Source organism: Ixodes scapularis, unplaced genomic scaffold, assembly GCF_016920785.2.
Source record: "Ixodes scapularis isolate PalLabHiFi unplaced genomic scaffold, ASM1692078v2 ptg003032l_1__unscaffolded, whole genome shotgun sequence".
NCBI classification, from domain to species: domain Eukaryota; kingdom Metazoa; phylum Arthropoda; class Arachnida; order Ixodida; family Ixodidae; genus Ixodes; species Ixodes scapularis.
The window spans coordinates 186,718-195,587 of NW_024610290.1; the positions used below are offsets into that span (position 1 = coordinate 186,718).

At 46.7% G+C, this 8,870-nt stretch overlaps 1 protein-coding gene across 1 annotated transcript in view; it reads right to left on the minus strand.

The window, feature by feature from the left end:
* The window catches only part of LOC115314892 (ubiquitin thioesterase OTU1), a 43,477-nt gene extending 37,776 nt beyond the window's left edge, over positions 1-5,701 (minus strand). Inside the window, exon 1 of the mRNA XM_029974000.4 lies at positions 5,592-5,701. The gene's annotated coding sequence lies outside the window, so the exon portion shown is untranslated. The remainder of the gene's footprint in view (positions 1-5,591) is intronic.
* Between the last annotated feature and the right edge of the window lie 3,169 nt (positions 5,702-8,870).

Consider the following 8,870-nt stretch of genomic DNA (forward strand, 5'->3'; position numbering starts at 1 on the left):
TGGTTCATTTTGTCGTGCAATTCTTGGTTCCACGCATGAAAGAAACTGGAGAAATTTTGTCCGGCTGAGCGACGCTGGTTCCGGTACTTCTCCGGGTTCATCTCAAGAAGTTCCCGTCAAAACTCGTCTAGCATGCTCTATAATTCTTGCACGTCCAATCGACCTTTCACCGAGCAAGACCTTTCTTGTGGCTGTGGTGTACTTGATTGTTGTGCACGAGCGCGGAGTGCATGAAGGCATCTCCAAACGCCCCTCCGCTAGCCCAGAACTTCGTCGCTTTTACGCCGAACCCTTCTCGAGCAGGACTATGACTGTGTCACAGTCATGCCTCGGGTTAGTCAAGCTAGTGGCGCTTCTCGCGAAGCCTATCACGGTGTTTTGTCTCGATCTGTACGTAACAGTGGCGTACAATTCATTATCGCGGTAGCAAACATTGATTTCTCTCTTGGACAACGGTGCCGCTGTGCAATGTTGAAGTTTCGTGTCACTGTAGGGTGGCAAACAGGTTTGGTCCGTACTCGCTGGCGTCTGCTCGTCGTCTCCCTCATGTGGACGCGCTTGGGAGACGGACAAACCGCGGACTTGTCGTCACGCGATCAATCCGTCCGCGGATTAGTCTGTCATGTGAATCGGCCATTATCAAAGAGCTGCAAACGATCCACTAAAACTTCCTAACATCGACACCCACCCTTGTTGCCCTTTCAACTCATGTGGTTGTTGGGATGTATAGATATACATTTCATCCACATTTCGTTGGCCATCACATCCTGTGAGTAAAGCCTGTTTCACATGCAGCGATTGTGAAAAAAATCGGTGCGACAGGCAACGCAGCGAGTGCGATCACAATGTTTGGTTTCACATGCTCCAACAACCGCGCAATTCTTGTCGACGCGGACGGCTCTTTGGACACGGTTGCGTCGCATTTGACTTTGCCTAAAATACAACAAAAACGTCTTAATAAACACAGATGTTTTACGAATACAATGCGTAACTAGAAATTTATAATAATTAAGCATCCAACCAAAAGCTTTCAGGTGTCTAAATTTATTTTGAATACGTAGCAATCACAGATGAAAGCTGGCTAATTAACGGCTGGTTGACGAGCAAGCGATAGCACGGACTCTGTGACAAAACACCAACTTTGTGGAAACAAGCCACAGAGCTGCTGCGACAGCGCGACTCCGGTAGTATATTTACTGGAAATCGCACTGATTTCGGACGAGAATCGCAGCATGTGAAACAGCCGTTAGGCACAGAATAATTTGTGCGCGCCCTACGAAAACAGAGATCCGCTAAGATGCCCGCACCTGGTACACATTTATCTTTTCCATCATATCACCATTTGAGGCAGGTTTGAGCGTGATAGGCTGGCGTTTTGAGGATGCTAAATGTTTTGGAAACATATAAATCATTGTTAGATAGTAAAACCACCACATCTTGCCCCTGCATTCTGCACTCCTTATTTGAGAAAGCGAGAATAAGCATGAAAAGTATGTTCAATTGGTGTGGGGATGCATCACAGCATTCCAGTAAGCATTTACTTTGCCACAGGCTACAGCCAAACAATTTTGACAACTCAAATAGGTGACTGCCAGGGTGCAGCCTTCCAGCTTCGTAATGCATTACCCCGGAAGGCTAGGATTTGCGAGGGGCCAAAAATCCTGCTTATCCTAGGCTTATCCTCTTAGAAGAAGCCGGTACAACAGGGAACCTTCCAACCTTCCTCCCTGCCTCGCCAAGCAGTTAGACAAAAGGGAAAGGGCAAAAAAGAGGGCGAGGAGGACTTTCCGCCAGGCGGAAGAATATTTCTGCTGGTCCCTCTTTAACAATCAGCACCGAGAACCGAAGCTTGAGGCGTCCTATTCTCCCGCACCAATCCAGTGATTTCGATTTGGCTTTCTTCACTCCTCTCCGCAAAGACACAACTCCGTGGCAGAAGATATACTGTATCTTCCGGGCTGTAGTCCGCACAAACCAATTTCTGCTCGAAATAACGAGTTTTTCCGTAAGTTGCCCGTACCCGGCGTGCACTGCGTATGTAAAAGTTGGTCCGAGACGGCCCATCTCGAAAAACGTTCGCTTTATAAGCTTGCAAAGAAGCTAGTATCGTACAGAAAATCACCATCAACAAAATCTGCCATTCTCAAATTCCGTCGCACCTCATCAGAATGAAAAATCTTGAAAGAACCAATTTCTGTATAGCCCGTATGGTCTGCCGAACTTAGTCTAGAAAATATGGTCGGTAACCAAGCGGTTCCTCGACGGACACCATGCTCCATATTTACTGACAAGATCGGCAGGGTGGCACTTCAGTTGCCTCCAGCGCCACCTTCCGACCTTCGACGGTGCTTGAGTGTCTCGTGAGCTTGGAGCATGCATGAGCAGCCAAAGCAAGGCGGAAAGCAAGGAGAGTGTGCAGGGGGACAGGAATCGGAAAGAAATTCTCATTCTGAACAGTAAAGGCGTGTCCAAATGGGGAAGGGCTGTGTCCGAAATCTGGCCCAAATAGGTCTGAGCTACTCTGCAGCGGGTCGTGCCGCATAGTAACGTGGATAGAGTGACGCTGGACACGGGGAGGCTTTCGAACACAAAAGTACAAAACCGTTACCCTGGAGTAAGATGTAGTAAATTTTGGAACATGACCAAAGATACGAGGGCCCGGCGGAACGGACAGACAGCATTGGCAGTTGGCTCGCGACGTCAAGCCTGACGAGCATGGAGGCCACCGAAAGGCGGCGGAAGCGAGGAGGAAAATCGTGACGCTTGCTCGGTGCTGTTCTAACAGACATCGGACTGTCGGATGCTTCAACTTCCACGATTTCTGACAAAGTCACATTGCCTTACGGTTTTTCCAGTATCCTGTATGGACAGGCCTTCACTCGACCACTCTGCAGTCAAAAATAAAGTTTTCTCAAGTTTTGTAACTTTCATAACTGATGATGGTGCAATTAGCTGTTTCGTCTGGTCATAGTATCTTCGTGAGAGAACGCTTGAGACTGAAAATTTTGATTTTTGGTCGGTAACCAACCTGTTTCATGAATATTTTTAGCTGATCACCCACGAGCATGATTTTGGGAGGACACACCGTTACGAGTCAAATAAGTCCAGCTAAGGCACGTTTAACAAGAAAATAACAATTTTTTTCCGAGGCTATGTTTTGCTCACTTAAAAAAGCCCTGCAATCATATCTAAGCGTCTACCTTTTCTGCGGTTTCCACGTCCCTCAGGGTTTGGGCAAGCCAGCAGGCACAGAGAGAGTAACTAAATATCAGTGCGTCATATTTTAACCGGATGACGCGGAAACCTCCTCCACCTATATGGGCGACCTGCGGTGTGGAAAGCGCACGATATGCGACGTCTTAGGTCCTGGGCTTACTACTAGTCAAAGCCGCTAAAAGCTTCTTTTTTGTTGAAATACAAAATATAAGTGACGCAAACCATCTCAATTATTTATAAAAGTAATTTTTGCTCACTATTTTAGATCAGAAAAGAAGCAAATGCAGTTTAGAAAGTACAGTAACAAAAAAAACCCGTCAACACACCCGCCGCCAAGCGGTGGAAAAGGCGGCGCATACTAGAAAGGTGTAGTGGGATTAGGCATAAACGAGCGGCCAGCGTAGAAAGGTCCCAGATGTACGCGGTGGCGCTGCAGTCGTACGAACTGGAGGATTCGACCGGTTCAGAGCGTTTTCAAGGCCTTCGGCGAGCAGCTTTGGCTTGCGGTTTGGCCCTTTGGTGGTATGGCATGTCGAAGTGGCTCCCGTTCTGAACTGATCTTGACCCCGTGTTTGCTGTCATTTGTGGCCAATGAAGGTCATGCCGAATTAGTGTTTAATCGCGCAGCAAATGCAATGCGAGCCGCCCCGTCTGCCCGCTTCATACAGCCTAGCCAGAACATGCTTTAGTGGCGCCCTCTCGAGCCGTCGACAGAGTTCGGCAGCTGTGACCGCTCGCTGAGCTCACTACCCCTCTTCTAGTTCACGGCAACTCAAGCAACCAAGGACGTCATGAAGCAGGTTTTTTTTTTCTTGTTTTTGTAATTTTAATTTGCCTATACCTTTTAAAATACAGGAAAATTCGAGAAAAGAGAGGTTTCATTAAATTACTACGTTCAGTGCGCTCAGGTTCGGTGCAAATTAAAAACCAGTAAAAAAATTCCCTGTGGGGCCCCTAAGGGGATACTTTAACAAAATTTGAAATATACCCGTCGTGTTCAAAAATAGGTTGAATATCCGCACACGACAATCGCACGTTTGTTTCTTGAGCCTGGTGGCTGTATTTTTCGTTCTAAACGGCCCTCTGGCAAGCATTCGGAGAACAGCCAGCGGAGACCATGCGATATCCAACGCAATCGTGACGTAGTTCGTCTCGGGACGAGCAAAGCTACGGAGAGACTGACGTCGAGAGGATGGCCTAGTCGTTCCAGCTACCGAGGTGACTGCTTTTGTATGAATTTTGAGTGACGAATTAATCTTCTATAATCTTGTAGAGGGACAATAACGACTTCTGGGTCACACAAAAGGGATTCTCGGGAACAGGGGAGTTCCTCCTTCCCTTCTTCTCTCGTCATGGCCAAAGGCGAGACAGTTACCGTCATTACCTCTCAAGGTTCCTAGACGGGTGTTACAAACGAGGCGTTAGCGACACCCACCAGGTGTCCTTTGCTAATCATTTAATTCGTCTTAAAATTCCATTTGTGACTTTTTTAACAAGAGATTGGTGTGTTCGATGTAATACTGCTCTTTTGGACATATAGACCAAAAAATAAGCGCCGAAATTTCGTTGTAGTATTTCTTTAAACGGAACTCTGGGGACTACTTTGAACATTTACATGTAGGTTTTAAAAAGTCACGGAAATGACGTAATGGCGTCTGATTGGTGGAGGCAATTGGTTCCAACAATCAGACGCCATCAGTTCGCTTTCGTGACCTTCTAAAATGTGCATGTAAATGTCCAACCTAGCCTCTCTCGTACACAGGTGACTAAGCAGTTTCTGGGGCCAAAAAAGGCGGGCCGACTAATTTAGAATTCAACCTCAATATAGTTACGGTTAAACGTGAAATCAATTCGTTAATTTCCTTTACTTGAGACACAGTTTGCTGAAACTTGGAGCGACGAGCTATGTAATGTATTTTCTTTCTTTTTTAGGTTGGGGAGGAGGGAGTTGGGAGAGCGTATGTTTACGGCAGGACTCTGCAGTATGGTTTTGTATGACGTCCACGAGAACTCTTACACAAACAGCTGTTTGCATCAACGGAGCGTTGGGCTGAGGAGCGGGAAAACAGTAATAAAAGTGCGCTCTTTCTTTTTAGTCATTAAACACACCCAACTAGACAACGAAAACCAGAACACAAAGCTGAAACGGCCGCTCGGCACGCTCCAGTCATCTTATAAAAAGCTGGGAGGCCGTTCGCTTCGTTTTCGATACTACCGAAGCATATCAAGCAGCGGGAATGTTTTGTATTGGGAAAGATGCGGGCACCATTGGAGCAAAGCGAACCGATAGATCGATGTTGAGATTGCTCCAGTCGTCGAACCGAGGGCGAGAATATGAACGCAATAAATCATGCACAACAAAGATAGTTTCTCACCTGATCGAATGCAAGAATCCGGTGCAGCTCTCGGCCGAGTATTTCAACGGAGAGCGCTCATAGAGGCCAGCCTGTGACAGCTCGAAATTACAGCCATCTTTGGCCGCGGGATACGAGAGCGAGGATTAGGTGAGTGCGTTTGTTTACTCGGGTGTCATGACCCCAGTGCCTGCGGTGTCTGCCGTGTCTGCAGTGCTTAGGCTTAGGGTTAGTAGAGTTAGAGCACTATATAGCTCCTTCGGAGCAGAGTAGCGCAATCTAGAACGCCGCCTCTCGGCGACTAGCGGCGAACGCCCGGAGGTTCCAACTGCGGTCAGAAATGCATGGAGAACGTGAGAAAATCGTTGTTTCTTCAGTAATGTGGGAATGTACGGAATGGCAATCGTTTTTGACATAATAATGGAACATTTTAGAATAATTTGCGCTAAGTTTTGTGCCCCGAAAGGACCTGACTTTTTTTTAAAAATTGCTTGAGCGGCATCATGCAGCAGACGACACGGCGACGTCACACCAGTCACGTGACCCGCTCTGGCCAACCCGAAAAGCCCATCTCCGCTGCGAGCAAAAATCGTCTGCTTCAAACGCCATTGCCTCGGAAATTGCCTTCTCAAAATTTGCACACGCATCCGATATTATTAAAACTTTGATAAAGTGTTGAGTGCTTTACTAACTTCACGACAGGCTAGTTTTGAAAAGTGTGAACTCGCCGTTCATTTTTTAGTCAGCCGTGTTGTATCGATCTCCATGTATTCTCCCATAGGGCGGGCCGCCTCCTGGAACCCTGAGTACCACGTGACTCGCGCCGAGCCGCTCTGTCGGCCATGTTGTCGGCAAAACACGGAGTTCAAAGGATTGCGCTACTCTGCTCCGTAGGAGCTATATAGTGCTCTAAGTAGAGTTACTCTGCAGTGTTTGGGTCACGTGATACCAATCGTTATTAACCACGCTAAACAAGTATAACACAAGAGTATCAGTTTTCATTTATCACTCAACAAAAAAGGTCGCATAATTTAAAGTGAAGTTATAAAATCAGACCAATAGAATCGATTCGCCCAACCAGGGGGCGCTTCGAAATTGCGATGGTAGCGCCACCGCAGTACAACACATGGTCGTGTAGCGTCGGTCGTGTTCGTAGCGTTGCATTAGCGTCGCAGGTGTTTCGAGCGTACAGTGAGGATTTAGAGAGGGATAGAAAGCGTGCGAGAATTATTTCTCATGATGAATCAAGAAACGATAGAGAAGCTTCAATAACACGCATCTTCCACCGAGAAAGCGGTTGATTTCCCCGCCAACGAGTCGGGTCCGCCTCGCAAGTACGGCCGTGCCGGCCGTGCGGCGTCTACGAGATAACTTTACAGGTGAGCGTCCCTTGTTTAAATTTTGCGCTGTAATAACATTGTGCCTTTAAGATTACTAATCACAATGAACCACTGTTCTCGTGAGTCCTGTTAGACGACGTCGGGATACTATTTTTCGGTCGCTGAACCACCGGCAGACTACGTTCTCGCACTAGAGGCTACGAGTGGGATAGCTTTTCGGGCTCACCCACGTCGAAGAAATATTAACGTGTCGGGGATCGTGCGGGCATAGGGTGATAATTCCGGGAAGAGATAAGTCCCCCGCCTACAGTTGAGACTGCAGGTCCTCGCTGGGCTGGAGTCGCGGACCGGTGCGAGCATTGTGCCGACGCTCGTAATTTTATTAGTATTGTTGAACACGCGTCCTCATCAGCCTGCCTCAGCAGTAGGGAACTAAAACGACAGGGCACGACCTGAACAAAGGCCTTGTAGATTTATTACCAGGTTTTTTTGTCCCACTTCACTGAGGCATAGGTTGCAGTTACTGGGGACCTGCTCCTGCTGATTAATGGTACTTTTTCTGCGAGTTTGAGCAATAATGTGCAGCGAGATTCTGTCAGAAAGAGCGGCAAAGCAGTTGAAAACGAAACGAGGCTAGCCTAGACTAAATCTCCAGCATAAATGTCTGCTATGCATGTGACTGCACATAATTTTAGTCGAATTTTCGTTACAATGTTCAGTTGGATGGATTTATAAAAAAAAACTTCATTTCTCTTTCAGGTGCAAGTTGTCCAGTCCACATGCAAGATTTTCAAATATTGGGTGGGGGCTTGATTCATACTTTACTGTGTGGGACATTTTAGGAGGAAAATGTTGTGTAGCAAAGAAAACACCAGTGACACATGATAGGTTGTCATTAGTAGATCAATTTTTATTTTCTGGAAAAATAATCCATGCCTGCAAGTGTTTAATTGCTGCTTCACTGAATAAAGTTTCTTTCGTGGCATGTTGGCATGTTTTCGAGCGTTTCCAGGAATGTACCGTATTATCCGGGCAATACTTTTAAAAGCTGAAATTTTAGGCTGTGCAGACTATGCGAAATTTGTTTTTCAATATCGTTGATTATGATGAGACGAGACGGATTTTGTGAGAAAGATGTCTCCCAGTTCGTGAGAAAGCAGTCGTCACCTAAGCTTATCCATCTTTAGCCAAGCTATATTGAATCTTGGGGTACAGACTAAACCAAAACGTGCAACTCGAAGACGAAAGAGACTACAGAAGTTGCCAATCAACTAACGATACTTTTAACAGGCTAAGAACCAGGCACATATAGAGAATGCAAAATAGATGAACAAAGGTCACCTGTATCTTCGAGCGAGGGAGTGAAAATTAATTTAAATTAACTAAGAATCTTTCACGAGCAATTACAGGGTTGGTAGGTTCCCTGCATTTAGTCTTTATTAAACACCTCAGCTGGCATCTCGTCTAGTAACTTGTTGCAGGATGAGCCTCAGCGTTGTCCTTGCAGGTGTTCACGAAGTGCACGCTGCAGATCCTCGCTGACGTTGGCGGAATCACAACTGAACCGCCCCCACTGAAAAATAAATCAATAATATAAGATCTTTGGTGTGATCAGCGGAAAATCGACACGAATAGAAACTATTATTGCCTCTAGCAAGTACAAACGTAATCAGGCTTTCTTTTTATTTGGGGGGGGGGGGGGGGGGGGGGGGGGTATTGGCTGGCTGGCTGGCTGGTTGAGGCGGTTTGGAAGTGCATTCCTTGTGTGTGTTGTTTGGGAGGGGGGGGATGCATGTCTATATATTATAGCGTCGTACATGATGGCTATAAACAGCTAAAAAAACGTGAACAGCGATTAAGAAACACACACGGCAGAAGAAAGCTGCACTCGCAACCCCCAAAAGCCCCTCCCCTAGCTAGAAGTATGCTGACAAAGTGAAAAGGCAGGCAGGGCGCCCCT